This window comes from Chinchilla lanigera, unplaced genomic scaffold (genome assembly GCF_000276665.1).
Source record: "Chinchilla lanigera isolate Chin_1 unplaced genomic scaffold, ChiLan1.0 scaffold00041, whole genome shotgun sequence".
Lineage (NCBI taxonomy): Eukaryota > Metazoa > Chordata > Mammalia > Rodentia > Chinchillidae > Chinchilla > Chinchilla lanigera.
Genome location: NW_004955442.1, coordinates 6,811,018 through 6,816,528, shown reverse-complemented (window position 1 = coordinate 6,816,528; position 5,511 = coordinate 6,811,018). Strand labels below are relative to the sequence as shown.

The 5,511-nt window shown below is 48.2% G+C and overlaps 1 pseudogene; it reads right to left on the bottom strand.

The window, feature by feature from the left end:
- Positions 1-5,511, bottom strand: part of LOC102003912 — an 11,177-nt pseudogene that overhangs the window by 1,445 nt on the left and 4,221 nt on the right.

Sequence of the window (5,511 nt, the reverse complement as noted above, 5' to 3'; positions counted from 1 at the left end):
GGAACCGAACTCACGACCTTGCGCTTGCCAGGCAGACGCTTTGCCGCTGAGCTAAATCCCCAGCCCCTCAAACTGAGTGTTTTGATTGAAATTTTGCAGCCAGCAAGTCAAGGGCCCTGGGATCTTTGGCCCATACCTGTGCCTGCTGATGAGATCCTCGCATTTCTGATCTCCTCACACATCCTGACCATTCTGCTTCTTCTCCCCGCAGTCTGTGCTCTGAGGAGGGAAAGCACGGAGGCTAGGAGCATCTCACAGGTGTGGAGGTGACAGTGGGCACAACATGGCATCTACTTAACAGAGAAGAGAGAGGGACTCAGAGGCCCTGTAGGGACTTTAATATGAAGGATAAAGTTTGGGTCTGTGGCAGTAGACGCCATGGACCCCAGACGTCCAGTCTGGGAGGTAGATGTGTTTTCCTTCAAACTAGTTACCAGATTGGAAGACGGAATGACCTCAGAGACTTCTGACTTCCCTAGTTGGAAAGTTCAAAGGCCATATGCCATTAGCTACCCACACATTTAATCCTTCCCCCTCCACCCTAACTAGATGACAGCTTTCCTGCGCATGACCATCTCCTCTTGTTCAAAAATTATTCCCTATCATTATTTGTTGCCTTTTGTTTCCATTTTCTAAATTGTCCTTCTGTTGTATGAAACCGGAATTAGAAATTAGGAGGAAGCCTCCCATGTGAGTGGAATAGAACGTGAGGCTCCACCTTTCCTGGGTGCCGCCCTCCCTGGACCACTCCGGGGCAGGTGTCCCTGGCTGAAACGCCCTTCCTGTGTTTGTGTTTAGGGTGAGTATCCAGGCACCCACAAAGTTAGCTTCTTTCATCCTGGGCTTTCTGCATTTATCTTCAATCTTATCCCTTTAGTTCCTCCTTTTTAGGTCTTCTGAAATCATCTACATTTCAGGGTTTGGGTTTCCATTTGTTCATTTGTTTTTCTGTTGGTTTTCTTTTTCAGAGTGAACAAATTCGGTTAAATAAACAGAAGCCTATACAGGAAAAAAAATATATCATTATTTGATAGCTAGCAAGCAGTTCACACTGACAGGAAGACACACATCAATAATGCAGAACACAGTTCATTTTATGTTCCCCGACAGATGCATGAACCTATCCTTTTTGTTTGTTTGTTTTTTAGTTTATTGAGACAGCGTCTTGCTATGTAATTCAGGTTATCCCGGAAGTCACTACTCCAAGGTGGCCTGCAACTTGCTGTGATGCTCCTGCCTCAGCCTCAGCCTGCACCACCATGCCAGGATCCTTAGCCCAATATTGTGGGAAACACAGGAAATTTATGTTTTTCAGAAGCCACCTCCTCTTTCCCGTATCAGACACACCAGTCATGCTGTATTCTAAACTACAGCTCAGTTTTCACAAGTCAGTAATGTAAAAGCTGAGATCAAAGAAGTATCTCCATTTAGAAGAGTTGGGGTTCTACCAGCAAGCTATAAGTATAATGGATCTATAAGCACAATAGCGAAAAAGATAACAGTGTCTTAAAGCAGAAAATATTTATGTACATACACTGTATCAGTTGAAATATACAACACAGAACTTCATGAGAACAGCAATATATCTGTTAAGATTGTTGGGCATGTGTTATGGTTTATGTCTGGGTGTCCCCCCAAAGCCTCATGGGACCACGGGGCAGGCTTTTAAAGTTTGATTGATTAGGGGTGTGAGAGCTGCACACCCCCCCCACCCCCGTGTATAGTTTGCATATGTAAGGGAGAGGAAAAGGGTGCTTGAGGCCATTCCTCCCCCATTCTGCCCTGGTGTGTGCTTGCTGCTTTTGCTGTGTTCTGTTGCCACCCTGAGCTGTAGTTCTCTGCCATGTGCCACTCTTCCTTCTAATCTGCCAAGTACGGACTGAAACCTCCATGAACTGTAAGCAAAATAAACCTTTCCTTCCTTAATTTTGGGTGTCAGGTATTTTGTCCCAGCAATGAGAGAAAAGTAACCAAGAGAGCATGGTGGCACATGCCTGTAATCCCAGCACTCAGGAGGCTGAGGCAGGAGGATCACTGGGAGTTCGAGACCAGCCTGGGCTACAAAGTAAGCTCAAGGCCAGCCTGAACTATGTAGCAAGACCCTGTCTCAAAAAGACAAAAAAAAAAAGGAAGAAAGAAATGTGTTAAGGTTTGTGTCTGGATGTCTTCCCAAAGCCTCATGCAGTATTGGGGGCATTGGCTTTTCAGAGGCAGCTCAGTCTAGAGTTTGTGATTGGTTCATTGTCTATTCCTGGGATTGGGGGTGTGAGTGCTACTTCTAGCACTGTAGAATGGGTAGTCTGTATGTATATAACATAAGGGAGGAAAAGAGGCTTGCTCCTCTGCCTTGCTCTTGTTGCTTTTGTTGACTTCCACTGCCACGAACAATTGCCCCTCTACCATGCGTCACTCTGCCTTCAAGTCAACCAATTATGGACTGAAGCTTCTGCAAACTATGAGCTAAACAAACCTTTTACCCTTTAACTTTAGGTGTCAGAGATTTTGTCTCAGCAACAAGAAAAGTAACTAAGACAGTATCTACAGTACCTAAAAAAATACTTAAAATGAATATAGTGTAATTCTATAGGCAACTAATCCAGTAAAACTTATACTATGTAGTAAATCATGTAAGACACTCGCATGACCCTCATGTTATATTTTAATAGCAATTCTCTCACAATTTGACCTTTTACAGCCTTGTACCAAATGGTCTCAACAATAAGAAAAGGACACATTAAAAAACCAAATATCCATACTTGTAACTTCCACGTCAGGGGAGATGTGAATGAGGAGAGTAAGATGCAGAAGGCGACCACAAAAACTCTGGTTCCTCACTGGCCCTCCACAGGCTCCCACCCAGGGAAGGAAGACGTGGTGCTGGTCCGTGGCTGCCTCTTGCAATGCCTGGGTTGCTCACCGCAGTCAGCACAAGAGCTGTCCCTTCCCGGGGCTGTCGTTAGGGTCAGCATGGTCTTCCTGCTGGAAATGCCCACCTCCCCCGGCCAGAAGCCTGCAAGGGAGAGAGGGAGCTCAGCAGCCTCCAGTGGGGCAGTTCCCTAGATGACAGGATTGGCGGCTTAAATCTTCCCCCAGCTGCAGCCCCAACCAGCTTACCACACCCACTTTCCCTCTAAGCCGGCACTCTTAACCCGATGCTCAGCCTGTTTCCATTCCGCTTCTCTGACTTGGGCAATCCCTGCTGTCAACCCTCTTGGCACACTTCCGCTCAGACCCAACCTCCCACTTTATAGCAAGGACTTGAGGAGACTCTGCGTGGGGAGTACAGCACTCTTGCAGAAAGCTGCTTGTTTCCACCCCATTTATCTCATTGTTTCCACTTACCTCACATCTGCCCTTCTCACCACCACATACAAACATAACTAGCAAATATGTCTACAGCGTGACTGGACACCACATACGAAATCCCTACTCACTCCCTCACCTGTCACCAACGTGCTCACCCATGAATGTATCTAACTGCAGAGAATTCAAAACAAATCTGCCCCTACTCCTCTGCCCAGGTCACACTGTCATGGGGCCGTGGCAAGGCACCACTTGGAGCTCACATTTGCTCAACTGCCATCATCCTGACAAATATTCCTGCCCTGTACACAGCAGCAAGATGTGCAATGATTGGACGAGAAATTTCTCTAGAAGAGAGGCACAGAGGACAGGAAGACCTCCCAGGTGCACTGGAGCCATAAGCACCGTGTCTGCACCTGAACTGGGACAAACACGCAGGCGGGGATACTTCTCTTCCTGTTCAGAATATGCAGCCTTTTCCATGTGATACTGCCTTGGTGCACATTCACTGTGTAGTAACTAAATCCAAATGACAGATATCTCTCAGGACTGATAGGCCCTCAGTACATGATGAAGAGCAGAACCAAAAACACACATGGGGAAGAACCAGAAATTGATATCTAGTGGATACTCAATGGGGATGAACATCAGTATTTCACCAGCAGTGTCATTTGAACCCAGTTGACACAGGGATAAGGGCAAGGGAGGGCGAGGGTGGGAAGGAGAGTCCAAAATGCCACATCTTCCTGGGACGCAGCAAAGGTGCTAATGGGATGCGGGAGATGGAAGCTCAGGGAGGGAATCCCAGGGTTTGGGATTTGTGAACCCGGAGTGTTCTTGCTGATGTACTTCCCCCTTCCTTTCTTCAAAGTTTCTCTTTGGAAACAGGGTCTCCCTTGTCTTGCCAAGTTGCCCTGACCTGGCTCAAACCAGCATTCTCCTACCTCAGTCTCCCAGAGGGCAGTGGTTACAGTGACCCCCACCAGGCCCAGCTTTGCTTTGTTTTTGAAACTGGGTCTCACTGATTTTCCCTTGAACTTGAACCTTGGGACTGAACCCAAACCATCCTCCCACCTCAGCTTCCTCTTTGGCTGAAACCCAAGTGTGAACCGCCAGGGCCATGAAGGTTTGGATGTTTTCACTGACTGGAAGAGAAGCAACATTTATCCAGGTCCAACATGTGAAGACCTGCAGACAGAAAGCAGGAGATAAGAGCAGAGAGAAGGGAATTTGGAAGGAGAGATGAAAGAAAGGAAAGAAACATCAAGATCATGAGCTTGCCTGGTTGCAGAGAGATGCTAGTGAGGTGAATTCAAAGGGAGATCTCTGCTGTGGTCTAGATGAAGCAATAACCCTCACAGTCACCTGAGGCCAGGGAGCTGCTGGCCTATCTTTTGGTAGGATGGTCAGGAAACACAGACTCCCACACCCAGCTCCTAGAGACGCTTGTCCGCAACAGCAGCAAAGGGCATTTTACACTCGGCCTGGGCCCTGGCAAGAGGGCATGTGTGGGGCATCTGGCTCAGAAACGCAGAGCAGTGGGACAAAAAGACACTTGGTGCTGCTGTGGGAGGAGAGCCTCACAGCAGTCAGAAATGGCTGCCCTGGGGCCTGTGGGCTGAGGACCACTTGTGGGTTCTTCCACTCCCTCTCTCTGGCTGTTTCCCTTGGTCTTTAATTGAAAGGATGGTAGAGTCCAACTTTTACTGAGGTAAGTATTGGATCACTGTAGCATGAGGCTCATTTTCACACAGAGTCAAGAGTAAAAGGGGTAAAAGCAGAGGACACATTAGAGGCCTGGGCTATCCCAGGAGCTGCCTCAGGCCTGTGGGGGAGGCAAAGGCCTCACAGAGCCAGGAAGAAGTGGATCCTCTGTTCATTCCAGGGAAGAGGTCAGCCCAGCTGACATAGGCAATGACCATGGGAGGAGGTGCTGAGAGAGAAATGAGCAGAGAGACCATGAGCAGAGAGAAGGCACACCTGGACAATGAGGGATCGGGGACACAGATTTGGGTGCAGGGCTCCACTTGGAGAAGACACACTGGTACTAGCTAACCAGTTTTTTAGTGGAAGGGGAGGGGCTGGATGTTTATATCAACTCAGAGCAGTCAGGGCCAGGGAGGCCATGTGGTCAGGATGGCAGCTCTGAGGGGCTCCTTGTGGCAGAGCGTTGAGGTCTTTGAAGTAGATCGGGGTCCTGCCATTGGA